A 23,693-nucleotide genomic window follows, 5' to 3' on the forward strand; every position below is an offset into this window, starting at 1 on the left:
CTGAAGTATTAAAATGTGATGGACACTCATCTTTCCAGGTTGATTAAGATTAGATGCAGCTTTCGTAGAGGCAAAAAGTAGACTAGAGCTAAAAGCTTCCTAAGACCCCAGGAATCACATCATAACTCTATAATCTTCATTTGGAAATTACATTACTACTATTGAATACACTGAAATGGATGAAAGAAACAACAGCCCTATCTCACTATCTCTTGGTCTGTAAAACTGATTGTAATTACAGTTTATTTATTTGATGATAGATCTAGTTTTGGTAGTATAGTGTATCATTAAAAGCACGGATTCTGTGAGTGTACTAAATACCACTGAATTGTATGATTTAAGATGGCTAAAATGGTGAATTTATGTTATGTGGATTTTCACACACACACACACACACACACACACACACACAAAGTGGTTGGATTCTAGAGCCAGATAGTTTGAGTTTGAGTTCTGTCACCTACTGACTGTGTGACTTTGGGCAAGTTTCCCAACCTCTCTGTGCTTCTCTTTTTTCATCTGTAAATGGGATAATAATAGCACTTACTTTCTGAGGCTGCTGTAAGGATTGAATGAGCTCATATATGCAATACTCTTAGAGCTGTGGCATGTAGTAAATGCAATCCAAGCGTGAGCTCTTGTTAGTATTATCATTGCAGATGACATTCCCACAGAGAGATGAGGCTGTTGTTAACTTTTGTTGCTTGTCTACAATGATATGCATTATTTAATAGATGAAGTACAGATTGACAACTGAAGTTATCTTAGTTGTATGAGATTGAGTCAGACTGTGCCTGTTTGTGAGAGAAAATAGTTTGTTTTCCTAGGCATGGTGTTAATATAAATGATTTCTTTTGCATTCCTGAATCACAGAATCTCAAACACTAGAAAAGGGCTCACAGTTTATCTCAGCCTGAATAGAGAAGAAACTGACTTGCCCAGGGTTACACAACTAGCTGTGGCCTGGTCTTCTAATTGTTAGAGCAGTGCTCTGTCTGCTCATCACCATAGCTACAATAACTCAGTACATGGAAATGCATTTTGTTTTCACATCTGTAATCTTTAAAGTGAAATACACACACACACACACACACACACACACACACACACACACACACACACAAGAATCAAGGCGCAGACAGTATTTTAATTTTGCAAGGAGTCATAGGCATTTAACTGGGATGTACCATGTTTTCTGTTTTGAAGGGAGGTGGTTAAGACTACATTAATGTAACAGGGTTCCTAGTTCAAAGTAACAGAAACAAGCTCAGGCTAACTTGAACAGTCAAGGAATTTATTGGAAGGATATTGGGTAGTTTGAGAATTGAAATGAGGCTGGTGAACAATGCTCAGAAAATAACCACAACAAGAGGTCAGGGAGCGGCTGCCAAAGACAAGGTCACCCCTCAGAATTGGTCTGGTAAGGATGCTGCCAGGCACAGCTGCCCCTGAACATGCAATGCCAAAGCCCCAGATCTTGCACAACACAGCAGCCAGTGGACTCTCATCCTCGGTGGCGCAGCTGTTCTGTGTACTCTCACCTGCTCTCATCTGTGTCTTTGCATCACTCGTCATGATTCCAAGTCCCAGAAGGAATATCTCATTGGCTGGGCTGGGTTAGATGTCTGAGACCAAGTGTGGTTGGCAGGTGGGGGTGTGGGACAGGGCACAGAGAGAAGATTCCTACCTATAACGAAGGTTTACAAAGGAGGACCCCTCCCATTTGGATTCTCCCCACATAGGAAGGTATTAGAATGCTGAGTAATTGAAAAAAAAAATAAATGAACAAAAACAACAAAAAATCCATGTCAATCAGGAAAGTCTAGAAATGACGCCTAGCCCAGCAGCTTGCCTTTTGCCCTCTCTGGTGTCAGCATCCTCTACTCTGCCTGCTGTCCCCCTACTCCCTTCCATCCCCATCACCCCCCATGCAGGAGGAAACAGATGTTCCAAGCAGGACTACAAGGTCAAATGATTCTTTTACAGCTCTGTTTACTTCAGTCACTGCCAGATTCACCCCTATAACCCTCCACCATCTTCTTACTCAATTAGAATAAAATCCAACCGCTTTATTTTTTTTATTGTGATAAATTAGTATAACATAAAATTCACCATTTTGGTCATTTTAGAGTAAACAATTCAGTGGTTCTTACAAGGTTGTGCGACCATCACCACTGTTTTATTCCAGAACATTCTTACTATCCCCAGATGAAAAACCCTACCTATTAAGCAGTCACCCTCTATTCCTGCCACCCCTTAGACCCTGTAAACTGTGAATCTGCATCCTGTCTCTATGGATTTACCTGTTCTGGAAATGTCATAGGAATGAAGTGATATAATATATAGCTGCCTTCCTAGAATTCCTACTCCTCCCCCTGCTACGGGCCCTCCACGGCCTCATCTCAACGCAGGATGGGGAACCAGCACCAGTTACTCAACCCTTCCCTGACAATGCCTCAGAAGGGAGAGGGAACCACAGAAGAGGGAGGAATCTGAAAAACCACTGGAAAGACACTAAGAATCACCTGGGAGCTGTCTACCATAGAGGGAGGACACCGAGGAAGAGCAGCGCTTGGAATCAAGGTATGGGGTGGTTTTCTGAGGCACAGCGTTGCCCAGCGGGGACTGTGCAGCAAATCAGCATATTTAAGCCTAGATTATAAGACCAGAGGCCCTCCCCCCTCTCCACCCTCCACCCCAACCGACACTCCTGACAACTTAACCAGAAAAAGCATAAGTTAGGGCTATGCTAACAGCCAAGATGGCTGTCTTAATTAGGGCAATGTTAAAATAATGTAACTAGGAGACGGTAAAGTAGAATAGCTTAAATTAGATAGGGATGCATTTCTTTCACACATAACAATTCCAAAATGAGTGTTTTAGACTGGTGGGCAGCTGCGCTCCACATTGTCATCCAAGGACAAAGATTGACTGCAGCGCTGTCATCTTCAACACAGGGCTTCTAAGGTGTATGTAGTGAGGGTTCAGTAGGCCAACTGGGATATGACACCATGCAAGGCTTGAGCTCACCTGTAGGATTAGCATATACTTTAAACCAGCAGTCAATATCTGGTCCCGTCTCCTTCATAGCACGACCTGTGGGCTGGGAAACACGGGGAAGCATTAGGAGTGACCCTTGTAACTATCACAGCTAATGCTCCACTTAATAGAACTTTTGCTTTCCATCTCCATGATCTTGAGCCTGAATATCCCTAAGGGAGGAATGTTACCACCAAGGAATTGGAAGCTGAGCCTGTCTTTGGCCATTTTGGAACTCACACCATTGAACCAATAGGAAGAGGAGGGATCACTATATTGAGTACCAAGAAGAAAGTGGGTTGCTGCCATGCAATAGGGCTGGGAAGACTATATTTTAAACTCAGGGGATTTCTGGGGTCACTTCCAGGACTTCCATGTCCAATAATGAAGGTCAGTGGGAAACTGACCACCTACTGCAGAGAGGACTAGTAAGGGCTCAGCTATTTGGGGATGAAGGTTTGGATCTCAGACCTTCTCAAGATAAGGTGATAAGTGTTTGGTAGAGGATAAAGTGATCACGGAATAAAAGGAAGCGGTGATTATTTGCTCCGGCCTCATGAAAGACTACAGAAGGGGAGACCATAGAAGCCATACTTATTTTATGCCAATTATCTTGTCCTCCCCTCCCCTTCTCCGTACTATTTTACATGAAGAGTGCTGATGGTAGCCAACCTCAAAATTTAGGGTCCAGGTGAGAGTACATTTGAAATGATGTCACCAGTAATAACACAGTGGCTGATGACTCATGTGTCTCCTTGTGTTTGGGATGGGATTCTCATCATTTAAATGAAGGGAAAAAAATGGGACCTGGGTGGAAAATGGGGTGTTCTGGTTTGATTATTCTTTGTTTATGCTGCCATATCGGTTATCTACATCTGCCTTAGTTCTTCCCCCAGGAGGCTGATCCCTATAGACTGTCATCCGGACTCCCTTGCTAGTAGGTTATCTGTCTGAGTTAGTGGGTGATATGCACTTGCAGGGTATTAGAGAATGGGAGGCAAGAGAGGTCAAGGCAGTTTCTCCCATGGTCCTAGCCTTGAAGCCTCCCCTCTGGTAGAAGCCAGATCTTTGTCTAACTGCAGCTCCTGAGGGAGCCCCTCCTCCATGGTTCCCACTCTCCTGTTCCCTCTGCTTGTCTCTTCATTATTGGGGGTGGTAATGGTTCTCTGCTGTTGTTGGTATCTGGATGCGTCACCAGCTCTGCCCACACTTCTCTAAGTCCTCCCTTGATTGAGATCTCATTGAGTTAAATGGGGTGAGCTCTGTTTCCTGCTGGACCTGACTGATGTAGTGTCCTTTTCCTCCTGAGCTCCTCAAGAATGGGACTATTGTCCCAGTCATCTCTATATGCAAAGGTTATCTGGTCATAAAATGTGAAATGATTCAATCACAACAGTGCTGAAGGTCTTTTCCCATGAATCTTGCAAGGCCAGAGGAAAGAACAAAGTTAACTAGCAGCATGCTAGTTAATTTTTTAATTTCTAACTATTTCTAGAAAAACTATTTCCAACCAGGATTCTTTCCATATCAACTCTTCCCTGAGGTCCCAGTAACTTCAGGTATGGCCCCAGTGTTCCAACACAATATCTATCAGGGACCTAGATAATGCTTTTTCAAATTAAGAAGTTGATTACATTGCATTTCCAAATGCATTATTTTCAAAAGGCTATGTATCTAGGAAGCCAGGTGTGTGAAAACTTTCACACATAATTGCAAGTGCAGTGTATAAAACAATTTGCTCACACCTTCAGGCTTCTAAGGTGCTTAATGCCTTTTATTAAGTGACTCTGCTCCACTAAATAACCATCCCTGGACTTCTTCCTTTAGGCCCTGTTGCTACAGATAAACTAATCTGTGCTTTGGAGTTGCCTGACTAATATATCACCACTTTCCACTGATTGAAGGTGGTCAGGGCTGGGAATGCAGACATGAGGGCATGCAGCCAAGCGAAATATATAATCCAGGGGTCAGATCTGGGGAGGGAGAAAAGGCAGAGGAGAGTGATCTGGGAAGACTCATGTCAAAGAGTTTGGGTAGAAGAGGTCAGAACCTGAACAAGGGGTCCAAGGCCAACAAGGGGCATCAGCAAGAATAGTGTCTGTGACTGAATCCAAAGTCTTCTAAAGTAGGGCCACTTTATAAGGTTCCTTTCCAGATTACTATCCCTCACCCCCAACTATTCTCAGAGTAGAGGAATAAGTGGCTGAAGGATAGGGGGCTAGCAGGGGAGGCAGAGATCAGGGTAACTCCTAGTACAGGACAAAGATGAAGGATTTCTGTTTGCATTTCTAGTCTTAGCTTTCTTTTGTTGGGTTAAACTGGGCAGTCCTACTTTCCTTAGTGCTTAATGGTATAAGACAATACATTTAAATTTTCATGAGTGTATTTACCCTTCAGAAAGACTCATAGGATGTGAGAACTGGCAGAATTATTTTTTAAAAATATTTTTATTAGACTTTTATTTAGCCTCATTATTAGAATATAAGGGAGATCATAGATTTAATGTATGAAACTATTTTTAAATTCACACTTAAATACATTACAATTAAAATGAATTATCTTGAACCACCCAGTCATTTCACTATCTTTTGCTGAGTAGATAATCTGTGCCAGTCATTGTGAAAAAGTCTTCATTTTAAGAAAAAAATTTAGTTAACAAAAAATTTAACAAGTTTCACTTAGCAGAATACACCCAAAAGGAAATCACAGTACAAAGAAAGTTTTAAGTCAAGGCCTCACCAATTCCTCCAGTATTAGTATTGTGTCTCAATTTTCAAAACTCGCTTTTAAAAAGCTTCAACTTAACCTAAAGGATCTTAAATGAAAATATAAATTAGAATGAACAAACATGAGAAACATTTCTTTGAATCAGGGAGCTGATGCCTTTGAGTTTTCCAAAAAAGCCCATCTCCCCAGTGTGTTCACTGTGATGTGGTGTAATAGGTCCACATGTAACATACTTAAACTTGGATAACTTCTCTGTGAAGTATACTAACAAAATGTTAATTGAGAAAAGCTGAAAATAGTTTTAGTTTACTCAATATCACATGGTAGAAGAAAATTTTGCATGAGAAAACACTGAAGAGGCATATATATATATATATATATATATATATATTTTTTTTTTTTTTTTTGAGACAGGGTCTCACTCTGTTGCCCAGGCTGGTGTGCAGTGGTGCATCTTGGCTCACTGCAACCTCCGCCTCCTGGGTTCAAGTGATTCTTGTGCCTCAGCCTCCCGAGTAGCTGGGATAACAGGCGCCTGCTACCTTACCCGGCTAATTTTTGTATTTTTAGTAGAGAAGGGGTTTCACCATGCTGGCCAGGCTGGTTGTGAACTCCTGGCCTCAAGTGATCCACCCACCTAGGCCTCCCGAAGTGCTGGGATTACAGGCCTGAGCCACTGCGCCTGGCCTAAAGAGGTAATTTTTAAATCCAGATTTCACAAACTCTTTGTGCAAAATGGGTCCCACAGCTTCCTTCATTATAACTGCTCTTCACTGCTTGTTGGCGGCCTGTGAAAATTTGATTGAAATAATTCAAACGTTGCTAACAAAACGAGTCCTATTCACCCATGCTGTTCTGCCCGCTGTGGCCAGCCCCATCACAGCCGCTCACTGACTGGCTCTTCAGGTCACTGTAGGTGGTCAAGCCCATGCCTCACATCCCGACTGCTGTACGCCCCATTGCTAGACCCTGTTGTCAAATTCAGGAATAGTTCTATGTATCTGTGCCACATGCTGACCCTGTCTCTGGAGGTAGCTGCCACTGCTTCTTCCCGAGTAGCAAACTCAACATCTGCTTTGCCGGTCACTCTTCCATCTGGGCCCATCTCAATGTGGACTCTCACCAGGTTGGGAGGAGAGAAGAGGTTGTAAATGTCGCTCTTGGTCGCTTTGCATGGCAGCCCCTCATGCAGAGGCAGTGGCCGGTGGTGCTATGCCCTGTGACCTCACTGTCGCCATATTTGTGGTCATACATTCCAGAGAGACAGTAGCTGAGGTTCCCCGACACCCCCCACCAAGCAGCTCCGTGGTGCAGAGGCCGCTATGCTCCTCGTGGCCCCGCATCCTGCGCCTGCCTGCTTCACGATGCCAGGGTAGCTCCCGGAAGCCCGGGCCAGTCACAGGGGTCCGGGGCAGCACGGATATGAGTCTCAGGGGGACCTGAGTCCGACCTAACTTCCTCCTGGCTGCTCTTGAACACCTCCATGTCTCTGTGCCCTGTCCTCTCCTTGGGTTTTCCGAGAGCCTCTCAGCTAACTCCTGCGAGGCCAACTCTTGGGATTTCCAACACTGAGAAGAACTGAACGATTTCTTCTTTGTGCATCCAGATGAGAGTCCTCAAAGTTCGAGCGCGAAGCTGTAGTTGGCGCTGCCCGCACTGTTGGGACCGCCGTGCTTCCTTCAACACCCAACTCACCTCGGTTCTGTGGGACTTGAACACCGCAATGCGCCAGTGTCCCATGCTTTCCCGGTCTTTTTCCAGGGCCATTTTTACGTCCTCTTCTGATCCAAGTTCAGCAAAAGCCTCACCACTCTGCCTACCCCTCTCCGGTGTAGATGGAACTCGCCTGCAGCCCAGTGGGGCATGGTGCAGTTGGAGAGGACGTCCTGCGCATCCTCGACAGATCAGAGCCAGGGCGGGCCATGGAGCCTGACCACAAAGCCCTCCCCTCCCTCAGGGCCCAGCAGCATGGACTCTTGATGGGGTGGGTGTCAGGTGAGTGGGGTGTGGCTTTTTTGTGGCACAGAGTCGGGCAGAACTGGTTTCTGTTGCTATCAAGCAAGCATGGCTGGCAGCCAAGGGTCCCCAAATTCCACTGAAGCGCGACCACGCAGAGGGCTCCGGGGAATGTCCAGGTGCTTCTTTTTGTTCTCAACCTGCATCAGAAGTCCACCTGGCCTGGGGCGAATGCCTTCCGTGAGGTCTGAAGGCCCCGGCCTGATATGCGCGTGTTTGGCTGGAAGCAGCGAATCCAGGCCCTGGGACCAGGTGACGGTGTTCCCACGGCCTCCTCCTGGCACTCCAGCAGCCTCCTTAGATGTTATCCGTATTACTTTTATCTATGAAAAATGGAGGCCCAGAGAAATTGTTACTGTTAGAACTGTTTATGGTATAGACAGAAAACTAAATTCCAACAACAAAGGGAATTGATTGGTTCACATAACTGAAGCGTATAGAGGTCTATCAGCTTCAGGTGTTGTTTGACCCAGTTGTTCACTGCCCAGCAGTATAACCAACGTTCTGCTTCTTTTCCCATTCTTCTTTCCTCAGTATTCCTTCACTGCCTGGCAATCTCATCTCTATCCAAGTGGTCACATGTGGCTGCATTATCATGGATTTATCATCAATCTATCATTGGTAGGATCTACTACAGGCAGAGGAATCTTTTCTTTGCCAGAAGCCATTTGCAAGTGTGTTTCAAATCCCTTTGCTCTGATTGGGTTTCATGACTGCCTTTGAACTAACTTCTGTAGCCAGGTGGATGGGATAGAAACAATGGCTTTAAGACAATCAGGCCCAACTCCTGGAGTCTGGGGTCAGGTGAACAACCTTGGAGAAAAAACCACTTGGAGAAAAAGTGGTTTCCCAAATTTTTTTGGGGTGGGGGTTCCAATGGTGGGAGAATAAAGAAATGGATACTGGGAAGGCTGACAGCAGGTGTCCAAGGGCAATGACTTATTCAAGGTCAAGCTGCTGGTCATGGCTAAGCTGTGACTGAAATCCAGCTCTCCTCACTCAACGTTTGCAGATGGATGGTTATATAATTCCACTTAAGGTACGTGTTTCACAATAGCCATCCAAACAGAACCATGGATTTGCTTGCTTACATTCTGTTTATTCTTCAAATATGTACAAAAATATGTACAAAAACACACTTTGTCATTTAGTCACAGTGATGAAGATAATTGTCTGAGTTAATTAATTTTGAATCTCATTAAAGCATGAAGGCTTTCAGGAGAAATTCAGATTTTAGAGAATGAGAGCTATCATTTAAATAAGTGTCCGCCAGTCTTACCAGGGTCTTGGCAGTGTTCTGGAATGTATTTCAGAACAGGAATAAATTTTTTTGATAGCCTATATGAGATACCTCCAGCCTGGATTTTCATCTCTCTGGTCAAAAGATTTGTTAATGTCCTGTATTGGGATCCCTTTCTCTTACTCATGAATTATGGAGGCAGAGAAACAGAAAAGAAGGCATAGCCCTCCAGGAACTCCATGTTTGGTGGGAGAGGCAGATAACAAAGCAGGTAGGTGAAATACCATGACAGTGAGTGGGTGGGAAACTCAGGTGCCTTGAGAACACAGAGGAAGGCAGGATGTTGGGATCAGGGAAGAGCCAGGGAAGGCTTTCTCAAGTGGGCTGGATGGGAGCAGGGAGGGATTCTAAAGAGGGGACTCATGAGTATTGAGGCATGAAACCTCATAGGTTATGTGAAACCTCAAATAATTCAGAAGGGCAGAGATGTAAGGGCAAGGTAAGGAGTAGGGCGAGAAGGTGCAGATAGGCAGCCTGGAACAGAGTAATGGAAGGTCTTGGGGATTGTATTACGGAGCTTGGTGTCTTTCCCGTAGGTGATGGAATGCCTCTAATGAGTTTTCAGTAAAGACCTGGTTTGCTTCTCAGACACATTTCGATATCAGATTCTTTGGTTGAAGATAATTCTAATTAAGTTCCTACAGGGGAGTGCGTTGGAGAGATATGGGATCCTTCAGAAAACCCAATAAAAATTTGAAGAACCCAGGCTCTGAAGGAATTTCCCAGGGACTACATAGCAGGAATCAACTGCAAGTCCCCTTGGTCAGGAAGTATCAGGGCCAACTGCCTCCAGCGTTATTCCACCTAGGATTCAAATTCCAAATGAAAGATGTCATAGTGCTCCAGCTTGGGGGCACACCAGGCCTGGGCCAGGTAAAGTCATCATCTTCACTGGCAGTCTCCCCAAGCCCATATCTCTTGGAGTGAGTTCCTGAAGGAAAATCAGTGTGATGTGACCCTAAGAAAGAGCTACGCTGGCTGAAGTAATGGGTGTCCACTTCAACAGCTGTGTGGAAACTAGATCTGAAGGGCACTAAAGACGAAGGGAATTAAAAGTCAAAAGACAGTGGAGATATGGACCAGGGCTGTGGTAGTATTGTGGGATTTATGAATATTTATGAGATAAAAATCGGTGATTGACTTTAGGAGAAGGAAGACGACAGAATCAAGGATGATTCCCAGGTCCTAGAATGTGGTAGTAGATATTATTACTGGAGAGAAGATAGAGGATGGGGAAGGGGAGATGACAAATAGCTTATGACACGCCAAGTTTAAGAACTCTGTGGGACATCAGGTGGAGGCTAGAATTTGAAGCATAGTAACTGAACTGAACTCATAGGCATGGACGACATAACCTAGGAAGGATTCTGGAAGAAGCCACAGAAGAGATCAAAATAAGTTTTGATCTTTGAAAAGATTAAAATAGATTTGCCAAGAAAATAAGATCAAATGACAAAGAACGGAAGGAGGAGGAGAACCAGGAATGTGCAGGGTCATAGAAAGCCACAGGATAAAATTTCAAGGAGAGAGCAGATTTGAGCTCTGGTGCAGGTAGAAGCCACATTCTAGGGAGCTAATGTATAAGTGGGAGTAAAAACGTGTGGGCTACCCTTGCAAGAATCTTGGATGAGAAGGGCTGGTTAACTGCATGGTAACTTGGAGGGCATACAGAGTCAAGAGAGGGTTTTTTTTTTAAATTTTTAAAATTTTTTGGTCATTTGGATTTTTGGTTTAAATTAAAATATCATTCACATACCATAAAATTCACCCTTTTATACAGTTCTGTGGTTTTTTATTATATTCACAAAGTTGTACAGTCATCACCACCGTCTAATTCCTTAACATTTTAATCACCCCCCAAAGAGGCTTTGTACTCATTAAGCAGTCACTCCTCAGTCCCCCCTCCTCCCAGTCCCTGGCAACCATTAGTCTACTGTCTCTATGGATTTGCCTGTTTTGGACATTTCATATAAATAGAATCATACACTATGTGGGTTTTTGTGACTGGTTTCTTTCATTGAGCACTATAGTGTTTTCAAGGTTCATCCATGTTGTAGCATGTAACAGAATTTCTTTCTTTCTTTCTTTTTTTTTTTGAGACGGAGTCTTGCTCTGTTGCCCAGGCTGGAGTGTAGTGGTGCGATCTCGGCTCACTGCAAGCTCTGACTCCCGGGTTCACGCCATTCTCCTGCCTCAGCCTCCCACTTAGCTGGGACTACAGGCACTCGCCAACACGCCCGGCTAATTTTTTGTATTTTTTTAGTAAAGACGGGGTTTCACTGTGTTAGCCAGCATGGTCTCGATCTCCTGACTTCGTGATCCGCCCGCCTCGGCCTCCCAAAGTGCTGGGATTACAGGCGTGAGCCACCATGCCCGGCCTTATTATTTTTTATGGCAGAATACTATTCCATTGTATGGATAGACCATAATTTGCTTATCCATTTGTCAATCAGTGGACATTCAGTTGTTTCCTTTTTTGGCCTTCTGAATACACCGCTATGAACATTTGTGTACAAGTTTTAGTACAGACATGTTTCTAGTTCTCTTGAGTGGAATTGCTGGGTCTCCATTGATTTTTGTTGGGCGAGACCTGATACTGTTTACAGGCTGAGGGTAGGGCGCCGGTGCTGAGGGAGAGGTGGGAGAGCCAGGGGTTGGGGAGGAGGAGGGAGGGCTGGAGCAGAGGAGGCCACTTTCTTCAGCATCACTCACTCTCTGTTTGGCACAGTCCTAAATGCGGGCTAATCTCCCTTCACATCTTCTAGACCCTCTGCAAATACCTCATACTTGCTGACCAGGGAGCGAACCCAGCGCTTGAATAAAGCACCCCTAGACCTGGCAGAGCCGGGAACCGACTGGCTGGTTCGTTTTCTGATGCAGATCACAGTTTTGGGGTCTCCTCTGGTTAGAGCCTGGCCCATTCGGGTTTGGTTTTCTCCTGGACGTTCGTTCACACGTGAATAAGGCCAATCCACCGTGGAGTCTGCGTCTGAATCCTTGTTCCTTAGGTCATCCCGGGGTCCCAGCTGCCCGGGATGAAAAAACGATGCCCGGGTACCAAGGGTCGGGGACCAGCAACGCCGGCGCTCAGCGTAACCGCTACCCTCCCCAGCCACGGCGCACGCGCCTCTTCCCTGCCAAGGAAGGGGCGGGGAGTAGGCGGGGCGGGCACCTTTGAGGCCAATCGAAAGCGAGCATCCCCGCCCTCCGGGCCGATGGACCCAGTTTGACCCCGGCGGTGGGCGGAGGAGGCGGGGCAAGCCGCGCGGCCAGGAAGGGGGCGGGGCCCGGGGTCTGGAGGCGGGGCCTGGGGCTGTCAGTCCCGCGCCCGCCGCCGCGCCGCGGCTCCTCGCATGCCGTGGCCCGGGTGGCTGCCAGCGCTGCCGCCCGCCGCCCGCCACCCCGGCATCCCAAGCCGCCTCCCGCCGCCCCGGCCCGGCGCGCAGGTAAGGCTGGCCGCAGCTGCCGAGCCATCGCGCCCCCCTCCTCGGGCTCGGTCTGCCGCGCGGGCGCCCTCTCCGGGCCGTGTCAGCGCCGCAGCTCCCGACTGCGCCCGGGGGCGGTCCCGGGGGGCGGGACGAGAGCCCTCCCCATCCCCCCAACGCCTCCGGGCGCCGGTCCCCTCAGCTGGGGTCCCCCGTCTGGCCTCCGCAGCTCCGGCGCAGGGAGCTGTCCCGAGCCCCCCTTCCCGGGCCGATTACACAACCTCCGGTCCTGGGGCGGGGGCCCCTCCTCAGCCCGGGCCCCACACCTGTCCCCGCAACGCGCTCCCAGGCAGAGGGCAGAGACCTGGCGCGACAGCGGGGGCCGGGAAAGTTTCACTTTGTGGTCAGGGGTTTGTTGACGTCTGAGAGATGCGGGGAGACGGAGACTGAGCGGCGAGGATGCGCCTTGCCAGCCGCGTTCCCTGTGCCCGGGGTGGCCCTGGTCCAGGTTTCCCTTCCAGAAGTCCTGCCGGCATCCCGGCTCTGGGCCGGGAGGCTGCTGCTGCAGGGCGCCCGGGTCTCTCCGTCTCTACGTTAGCGAGCTCTGGATTGCAGCAGTCTGGGGACGGCTCAGTCTCTCGCGCTTGCCCCCTTTCTTAATTTAGCATTGACATTTAGACCAGTTGGACAAATTTACTTAGCATTTTCCTGACACTTTGTATTGGTGAGTTGCTTTCCCATCCCTAATTAGTTAATTAACAAGGTGGGAAAGCTAAATAGATCCTGGAACGAAATGCCTTCAGTCTGGCAACTCTTTAAAAACCTCTGAGAGCTCTAGGCTCTGGTTGCATGGAGAGATGCTTTTGGCCAAGATGAGAGAGCGATTCCATGTCTTCTGGTTGCTCGAGGAGGCTTTGGTAATAATGGCACGGCTTTCTCTGCCTCCCGCTGATTGTGCCGTTTATTAAGGGTCTTCAGTTTATGGTGGGTTATTTGGTTTTCTTCATTCAAGAAAGGAGGAATCAGAAGTGTTGCTGATTAACTGAGTGTTCCTCAGTTAAGGAAAACACTGAGGTTCAAATAAGTTTGGATACTTGTCTGCTTTACCAGGTTACCTTCGTGTGCAGAAAACCTTGGCTCTTCTCATTCTCTCCCTATCTTCCCAGTAGGGCTGTATCCAGCCGGGTTGGCATTACTGGTTCCTCATTTAGTCTGAAGACCTCTTGCTACATAAGTGTACAGTCCTGCCTAGGGATAACCTCTAAGAGTGGACTTAATTAGCACTTTTATCTGCTCGTTAAGCAATACAGCTTGAAATCTCTTGTAATCAGGCGCCGTTGTAGTGTTGAATCTTTAATAATACCTGATTCATTTTAATAGTGTTTCTATAATAATCTTTCTATTAGCATGCCGGTTCTGCAACACCAGTAGTTTTGGTATAGAAGCAGCAATTTACTAGAAATATTATCATGGCAAAAACAGTTCTCTAACAGATTTGCAGCCCACTTTACTTAGATAATTACTGATAGAGGCTGTTAAGATTTTTTAAAAAATTTATTATTTGGTGCAGTAAATGTTACAATGCTTCTGATGTATGAGGTCTTTATGAGGTCATTCCTTCCTGTAGTAATGATTACAGTTCTTGTGTCACTTAAATCTGTTTTGGACTAATATTGTGTGAGTTTTCACCCATGCTAATTTATTTTTAGACAAAATTCAGAGCTAACAAGATTTGGTTTTGATTTGCCAGCCTATGTTTTAATAAGGAAGATATTTATTGTATTTTGGGTGTTACATTAGAGGTAGGATAGCATGTTTTATTAACATATATACTGTTTTGAGGGGTTTACAGATATTAAGCTACTAATTTTACAACAGTCCTATAAGGAAGGGATGATGAAATTGAGGCCCAGTTGCTTGACTCAGGTCACATAGTTAAGTAAATGACAGCCAGATTCTAACCTAGGCAGCCTGAGTTCAAAGTCCAAGTTCTTAACCACTGGACTATCCTACCCCTATGCTTTCAAGAGGCAATTATTTCTACCTGCTGTCTGTACAATGTGATATTCTGCACGGTGGGGAGGAGAAGAGCACTTTACAGTGTAATAACCAACATTGAGTTAGGAGTTCTTGTTCTGGTCTTAACTCTGCCACCAGCTAATCTGTGATTTTGAGCAAGAAACCTTATCTCCTTCCCTTTCAATTCCTCATTGGTGGAATAACAGCATTTAAAGCAGATGAACTAACTAGCCTTACTACCCTAGGGAACTGGAGAGATAAGTCAATGCAGATAAGAATTAAATATCCTTCTTCCTAAGGCACAGCATAAGACCAGGTGTCAAGTGAATGGAGTGTGTGTCATAGGAAAGGACTAGGAGGGCATACATTCTGCTGAAACCAGTGGCTACCCATGGGAGTGCAGTGGTTGAGGACTTCATGTTAATACTTCAGTGTTGTTTTATTTTGTTGCACCAAGGAGTGTTACTTTTGTAATTAAAAAAAAAAAGACAATTAAAAGAAGTCATCCTATAGAGGTGGGGTAACCATGTGCAGGACCATGTGAGGAGCATTATAGGGGACTGTCTGGCATCACTTTGCAGGAGGCATCACTTTTCAGGGGTCAGATGGTGGTAGGACCTGCATGGCAGACCAAAGAGTTCCCAGAATCATGGGAAGTCAGGCTTGAAAGGAAACTTTAAAAGTCATTTAGTTTAACTCCCTCCTCCCGTCTCCCTCCACCATGTATCCAGTGGATAAATCCCTCTGCATGCGGGCACCTGTCCCACTCAGTGCTCGTCCTGCTCCTGCTTGGACACCTCCAGGGTCAAACATTTGGTGTGCTTCACAAACTGTGCACCAAAGAAGACAGGATTGTATCTGGTGCTAGGGAATGGGAAACCACGGAAGGCTTCTGGCTGTTCTAGCTTGTGCTCTTGAAAGACTATCAATTGTCAGAGTGAAAGCTATATTAGAGGAGAAAGGCCAAATCAGGGAGACCAGTTAGGAGGCCGTGGCCAGAATCTGGGATGAGGGGATCCAGGCTGAGACCAGCAGTGGCATGAAATGGGTCCAGGAAGGAATGGACCCTGGAAGGCAAAATCCCTGCACCCAGCAACTGCCTGTCCATAAGCAAGAGAGAGGAGGAACAAGATGACATTCCCAGGGGAATGGTGGGGGAGGGGGGCAATAAGAGGATGGAGGCTTGGGAGAGCCACTGATTGGAGCTGGGAAATCCAGTGGGGTGGAGAGGAGAGACAGTTTTGAACGCATAGCCCCCAAAGCTGTATCGTAGACCGTGGCTAATGCAAGACCCGTGCAGACCAAAAACAGATTTCTTAAGAAGAGAGTGTACCATTTAAATATGGTGGGAAACCCTCTGCCTAATGAAGAAAAATTGCAGTATTTCCCAATGGGTGTTGCAGCTTGTGACACTGGCTCATTTAACCTCCCGTTGCACTTCTTGGTCAAGTTGGGAATCGGGTATTCTTCCTTCACTCAGAGGTGAAGGAGGTGGCAGTGAGATGGAGCCTGCACCAGTGAGTCTTTCTGACTCCGAGTCTAAATACAGAATTGGAACTGGGAGCTGTAGGGCTGGAGCCTTTTGTGTGTGAGAGGATGCTGCCTTCCTGTGGTTACACAGAGATGGCGTTGGGGTGTGACTGTTTGGAGTTGGGCCGGGGGCGCATTGGCTACGCTTTTTCCTGATTTTGTAGGGAGATGTCCTTTTAGGGGATTCTGTTGTCCAGTGACACCTTTAAATAGGTGCTGGAGAGCCAGTGCATGTCATGGGGAGTACTGAGAAAGTCATTGGAAGTTTTTCTTTCCAATTCAAACACAGATTATGTGGCGTTCAAAGAGGGCTTGGAGCACAATATTTTGATTACCACATTGACTGGAAAACAGGATAATTTGGAAGAAACAAATAAGATTCACACAGGAAACCATGAAGACAGAGAAAATATAGTTGTGAAGGTTTTAAATTAATTTTACTCTTGTTACTTTATATACTTCTGGCTTAGGATACAACATTTATGAAGTATTTATATTTACAAATTTATAAGTTGGAAGATATTGTGTATGTGGGAAAAAAACTGTATAATCTCATTTTTTGGGGGGTGGGGCCAGGACAATATTGTTCTTGGATTTTCAATATTTTTTAGACTAGTAGTTCTTTACCAGAGGTGATTCTGTCCCTCAGGAAACACTTGACAATACCTAGAGATAGTTTGGTTGTCAAAAGTTGGGGTGGTGTTTGTGTCACTGGCATCAAATGGGTAGAAACCATGGGTGTGGCTGAACATCCTGTAATGCATGGGACAGCCCCCACAACAAAGAATTATTCAGCCCCAAATCTTAACAGTGTTGAAGTTGGAAAACTCCACTGTAGGCAATTAAAAAAAAATCTTACTAGGAGCAAATTGAGTTTAAAGGGAAGAAGAAGAAAATACAAAATATTCCTACAAACTGATCACATCTGACATCCAGAAGGAAGAAACAGCTAGACAACCTGCTGGAACACAGGTGTTTGCCTGCCACCCAGGAGGTATTTCAATAACTGGGTTGTTCAGCACAGTAGTCTGGAACAGGAAGTAGAGGACGTTGTAGGAGGAAGAGGCTGTAGGGGTAATTGGTAGAGGCAGGTCTAGAAGGGAAGGTCAAGAAGGGAAACTGGGTTCTTCCAGAATACTTTTGAAAAGTTCTAGGGAATTTTTCAAAGGCTATTTTGTTAAGGACATTGAGTAGTGCTTAGAAGATACAGTCTCCACTTTGAGGGCGCATGAACCCTCTAGGCTGTTGATGAGAGAGTCTGAGCACTTCCCAGGTTTTTCTGCATCTAGACATGAGTAAATGGTGAAGAACACTTGGTTTTGTTTTCAGGTTATATCTGTGTCCTCCTTCGACCCTCCCTTTTAAAACTTTTTCATTATGTAAAATTTTAAACATGTACAAAAATGGAGAAAATAGAATACTGAAGCCCTGTTTACGCAATGCCTGTCTTCAATGATTGTCAACTGCTGGCTGATATTTACCTATATCTTAGACACCCCTCCTTTTTTAAAATCTAGAAAATAGCATAAATAATTACAGATTGCCTGCCTAATAGGAGAGGCTTGGCAGTGAAGGATGTAAGTGATTTTCTGATGCTTGGGCCTGCCCGGAGGAAAACCGATAATCGACATGTGTGATTATAAGAGCCACGAGGGCCTGAGAAATAAGAATAGGCCCAGGCAAATCTGGAATGGGGGAGCTCAGCTCTTCTTGGTGGGAAAGTACAGTGATTAGAGACACACTTCTTTCTTTTTAAACCTCCTTGGTAGAGAAGAAGTCTACTTAGAGTTCTTTGCTAGGAGAAATGTATTTTTGGTATCAGTTGTGGAGAGTTCTTTCAGTTCCTGGAGGGAGCATAGTTTTCATGTTTCCTTTTGGGATGCCCCCTTTCCTGTTGCATGACCCTCTAGGGCAGGGTTATCCAATCTTTTGGCTTCTCTGGGCCACATTAGAAGAAGAAGAATTGTCTTGGGCCACACATAAAATATGCTAACATTAATGACAGCTGATGAGCTAAAAAAAAAATCGCAAAATAATCTCATAATGTTTTAAGAAAGTTTACGAATTCTGTTGGGCTGCATTCAAGGCTCTCCTGGGCTCTAGGTTGGACAAACTTGCTCTAGGGTGTGCTGTGTGGTATAAAGCCAAGGGTTCCTTGTAGCCTCTGCCTCTGACCTGACGGCTTCTTCACAGGGTGACTCTTCCCCAGAAAGCACAGGGCAGGGTCGGGTGGGAGAAAGGCAGTATTTCCAGTGGTTATGAAATGACCTTTTGCAGCAATTGCTTTCTGCATTCATCAGTGTATGGAAGACTCTTGCATTCCAGCCACTGGTGGAAACAGCGTTGTAGCTGACACTTTGGAAACAGGGCTTTCTTTTCCCAATTGTGTCTCCCGGAACTACAGGATTAATTTTTTTTTGGTCATTGGAGAATTGGCATGCCTTTACTTGACTCAGTGTTGTGTTGTAATATGCATACAAAAATGGATTTAAGAGTTGAGAGAGTTCTTGAATAATCACATAATTGATGTCTATGAATTCTAATTAGTGCTAGTTTCTACAAACTTAGACATTCTGGACTAGGTTCACAAGCAACAACATTGGTGTGAAGACCTGGGTCTTCAGAGAGCTGTATTTTCCATCCTTGTGTTATTTATTAAATGCATTTTTACCCTCTACTTATTCCACAAAGAGGTGTAGATGGCATTAGCTTATTATGAACATTCTGTATCACAGTTGCGGATTTTCAAGTATCATGCCTTTCTCTAGGAAGGGGCCGCTCCTAGTCTGTTAACAATAATCATTATTCCCAAGAACCCTTCTAGGTAGGAATTAGCATCCCCATTTTGCAGATGAGTAGACTGAGGTTTGGAGAGGTTAAGGAATAATGGTAGGAGGTAATACTGAGGTTTTGTTTTTTTGTCCAGACCCACTTGATTTCAAAGCCCAAATGCTTTTCAATAAGCCTTCTGTCTCTCATGGTTAAAAGTTGGTGGAAGTTTGTACCAGGATTGGTAGAGAAGATGGGGGCAGGTGCTGTGAAAGGGGACTGAGAGTACCGGTTACTCCAACTAATGAAATCTTCACACTGAACCCCCCTGAGAAACATTGCTTTTGAGTGTGATAAATTACTGATGTCCTGTTTTTGAGCTGACTTTACAAAACAGAAGTTGTACCCTGGTATTCCTTAGCCAGATTTGCTCAATGGATGTATATTCTTCAGTCTGCATAGTGTTTTTTCTTGTAAAAAATTAGATCAGTTGTCATTTAACAAGTGGGAGATTTCACACTAAAATATAGATTTCTGCCTTCTCTTGAACCATCAGAATATCTGGTGACATTGGCCCCATGTTCCCCTTGGCAGTAGTTAGTTACAGTGGCTGCCCTCTTTGGATGCAGCATAGGCTCCTGAGTTTGCCATATTCCCCACCCTGGCCTCTTCACCCATTTATCTTACCTGTCAGGATTCTGAAGGCATTTGAGTTAGAGGCACCTAGTAGAAGTTATATATATTCTCTCTTCAGTGTCAGGGATGTATTAGAGAAGGCTTGTTTTGTTTTTAATTAAAGATCCCCAGCATTTATTTCCTCTTTGTAGGAGCCTGGGGAGGGTAACTATACTTGGCATATAAACAGACACACTCACATTCCCCTCCCTTTGACCCCCAGCAATGGCTAATTAGACTCTAGATAGGTTTTTGGACTAAGAAAGACCAATCAGATTTGGGATTTGGACACCGAGTCAGTAAGCTGAGGAGCCTCAGGCAGGGAGGATTTATAGACTCAAGCTGGAAGTGGTGACCTTGGAAAGGTGGAATGGAGTAGTGAGTAAAGAAGCTGTGTGTCAAGGAGGTGGAAGATCACGGGCAGCAGAAAGAAAAGTGCTTCCTGGTCTCTCCTTCTACTGTATGTCCTGCAATTGGGTTCCTCTGTGTCCACAGCACACATTCTGTGATATTTACTGAGCACTTACTATAATGCCAGGCACTATTCTAGATGTTTGTGATATATCAGTGAACAAAACAAGACAAAGTTCCTATTCTTCTAAAGCTTAGATTTTGATGGAAGAAAAGATAACGCTAAACAACAACAACAACAAAAAATAAAATATATTAGATAATAATAAATACCAAGAAGAAAAATAAAACTTGGTCAGGAGACAGGAGTGGATATAGGAGAGAACATTATGTTAGAGAGATTGTTCAAGGAAGGCCTCTTAATAAAGTGATATCTGAGCAGAGATGTAAATTAAGTGAAAAAGTAAGCCATGAAGAAATCTAGAGGTGGAGCATTCCCTACTGATATGGTTTGGCTGTGTCCCCACCCAAATCTCAACTTGAATTGTATCTCCCAGAATTCCCACATGTTGTGGGAGGGGCCCAGGGGGAGGTAATCGAATCATGGGGGCCAGTCTTTCCTGTGCTATTCTCGTGATAGTGAGTCTCATGAGATCTGATGGGTTTATCAGGGGTTTCTGCTTTTGCTTCTTCCTCATTTTTCTCTTGCCACCGCCATGTAAGAAGTGCCTTTTACCTCCCGCCATGATTTTGAGGCCTCCCCAGCCATGCAGAACTGTAAGTCCAGTTAAACCTCTTTTTGTTCCCAGTTTCAGGTATGTCTTTATCAGCAGCGTGAAAATGAACTAATACACCTACAGAGGGTTCAGCAAGTGCAAAGGCCCTGAGGTAATTGTATGCTTGACCTGTGTGAAGAACAGCAAGGAGGACATTGTGGCTGGAATGCAACAAATAATGGGAGAGGAGAGGTGGAGGGAATGCAGGGCCTCACAGTTATATTAAAGACTTTGGATTTTATTCTGAGTGACATGAGAAGCTATTAGAAGATTTTGAGCACAGGTGACATGATCTAGCTTCTGTCTTAGAAATAAACTCTATATGGAGAACAGATTGTAGGGCAGCTAAGGTGAAGCAGGAAAACTAATTATGAGGCTATGCAATAGTCCTGATAAAATACAGTTGTGGCTTGGACTAAAAGAGAATTGGAGATGGCAAGAAGTGGACAAGTTTTGAATATATTTTGAAGGTAGCATTGACAGAATTTGCCAATGTATTAAATGTTGGTTATGTGTGTGAGAGAGAGAGGAGTCAAGATTATTTGAAACTTTGTGTAAAAACATAGCTTCATTTGGTGGCATTTCAACTTGTCTTCCTAGAAACATTCAAAAGCAAGGTCAACAACAACAACAACAGAACCTTGAAAACTCTATTCACAGCAAAAGTAGGAGAGAAATTTAGTCCATAAACTTCAAAATACATGTAAAGACTGTCCCAAGTAGATGAGATCAGGCAGAAGCCATTGAGGAAATGAAGGGAAGCAGCATAGAAATGGTGAGAGAGCCCAGAGATAGTAGATCTTGGAAAGTACTGGAAAAGTCATGCTCTTTAAGATGAAAAGTCCACCCTGACATGAAAAAGCTGTATCTGTTGCTTGCAATAGTTTTGGGAACTGAGTGTACAGCTGGTGGAAGAAACCCTCCTAGATGTAGTTCGGTTCAGAGAGCAAAAGAAGAGTGGTTATGTAAAGAATCATATAGGCAGGCTGCCATATTTGTAGGAAGTACTCTGTCTCTGTGGTAGCAGGGAAGAAGAGAGTCTTTGGGTTGTAAAAACAGCTCATCTGAAAGAGTATCCTAGGCATGCCTTCCTCCCGTGCCAAGAGGAATCTCATGCAAATACTGTAGCTTATCCAGGAAAACTCAGCTCAGTGATAATGGAGAGAGGAAATTGTAGGCTTTGGTTTCTGATAATGGTAGGATAGGTTATTTGGACCAAAATTCCACTGAAAATATTAAAATGTTGGATATATTTTTTAAATTGAAAAAATTTTAGATTTTCTTAAAAGCACTAAAGAGATGAGGAGAGACTAAAACACTAGAACACCTAAGTTCTTTTTGCCCTGAGAACATTTGTCGATCCTAATAAATATAGACTTTAGTTTTGGCGGCCTTGCAGGACAAGGAGGTTTTTGTCAAAGTACGTGCCTTGCTCAAGGTGGAGAGTCTCATAGGAGACCATCTCCATATAAAGCTGGATTTATTCAGGGGAAAGGTGAACCAGAAATAAAACTAGTTCTCTCTACCCTTCTGGGACAGCAGGGCGGTTGCCCTGGTACTGAGCAGGGTAAGAGAAAAAAAGGAAAAGTAAGTTATCATGACCAACAAGCCTTTTCGCAGATTTTTTTTTTTTTCTCTTTTGAGACAGGGTCTTGCTCTGTCGCCCAGGCTGCAGTCAATGCCACAATCACAGCTCACTGCAGCTTCAACCTCCTGGGTTCAAGTGATCCTCTCACCTCATCCTCTGGGTAGCTGGGACTATAGGCACACACCACCACGCCCGGCTAATTTTTTATATTTTTTGTAGAGACAGGGTTTTGCCATGTTGCCCAGGCTGGTCTCGAACTGCTGGGTTCAAGCGATCTGTTCTGCTCAGCCTCCCAAAGTCCCGTGATTACAGGTGTGAGCTACCATGCCTGGCCCCTTTTTACAGATTTGAGGATGGTTTTATGTCACCTCAATTTCTGAGAACCTCAAGCTATGAACTTCGTTTAAGGTAGTTCCAAGTTTAAGGTAGAACCAGTTCCAGGTTCCTAACCCCACTCCCAGATACCTGGCAGAATCAAAGATGAATCTTCGGAGGAGGGCACCTTCTTCCTAATTTTCAAGGGTCAATGAGCAGTACAGTCAGAAATAACAAAGCATACAGGGAAACAAAATGTGATGCGAGAAACAACAGAAGCAATGAATAGAATAAAAGAAAACCAGACTCACAAATTCTTTATGTATTATGAGTACAGAGACAAATAAAAACCTATGCTTATTGTGTTCATAGAAATAAAAGTACCCTTATAAATACCTTCATGGAATGGGTAACAATTAAAAGTGGCTTGGCAGATTTTAAGAAGGTTAAACAGAACTAGAAATAAAAATATAAAACTGAAATTTTAAAATGTAGTGGTTTCCCATTAGACAGCACATATGACAAAATCAAAAAGAAATTGGTGAATAACTGAATGATGAGGCATAAGAAATTATTCAGATGCTGCACAGGGAGACAAAAAGACAAAAAATGTGACAGAGAGGCTAAAAGACATGGAAGCTGGAGTGAGAAAATCTAACACGCATTTAATTGGAAAGGAGAGGAAAGAGAATGGGGCAGAAACAACTATTCAAGGAGATGATGCTTGAGCTTTTTCCAGAATTGATCAAATTTATTAAGCCAAAAATTCATAAGCAGAGCACTGAAGGCAAAGAGAAAATTCTAGCAGGAACAACAACAACAAAAAGACATATGACTTTGGAAAGAGCATTTTACATACTTCTCAACATCAATGGAATCTAGAAGACAGTAGAATAAATCTGTAACTGAAATAGCTGAAAACTTAGGATTATATGCACAAAGTACCTTTCAAGAATAATGGCAAAATGAAAACATTTTCATATAAAGAACAATGTGGAGTTTGCCACCACTTTAGTGACTTTGCCTCACTGAAGGCAATCTTAATTGATGTACTTTATGCAGAAGGAAAGCAATTGCAGATGGAAAAAGCTGAGATGCTATAAGGAATTAAGGATTTTATAAAGAGATCACCATGTGGGTGAATGTAAATATAGATGAACAAT

The 23,693-nt window shown here is 44.4% G+C and overlaps 1 protein-coding gene and 1 pseudogene across 1 annotated transcript in view; one reads left to right on the plus strand and one right to left on the minus strand.

Moving 5' to 3' along the window:
- Positions 1 to 6,553: 6,553 nt before the first annotated feature.
- On the minus strand, positions 6,554 to 7,736 carry LOC100978343 (heterogeneous nuclear ribonucleoprotein F-like; annotated as a pseudogene).
- A 4,642-nt stretch (positions 7,737 to 12,378) lies between these two features.
- Positions 12,379 to 23,693, plus strand: part of HIVEP3 (HIVEP zinc finger 3) — a 530,006-nt gene continuing 518,691 nt past the window's right edge. Inside the window, exon 1 of the mRNA XM_034962612.3 lies at positions 12,379 to 12,528. The gene's annotated coding sequence lies outside the window, so the exon portion shown is untranslated. The remainder of the gene's footprint in view (positions 12,529 to 23,693) is intronic.

The sequence above is a fragment of the Pan paniscus genome, chromosome 1 (assembly GCF_029289425.2).
Source record: "Pan paniscus chromosome 1, NHGRI_mPanPan1-v2.0_pri, whole genome shotgun sequence".
Classification (NCBI taxonomy): Eukaryota; Metazoa; Chordata; class Mammalia; order Primates; family Hominidae; genus Pan; species Pan paniscus.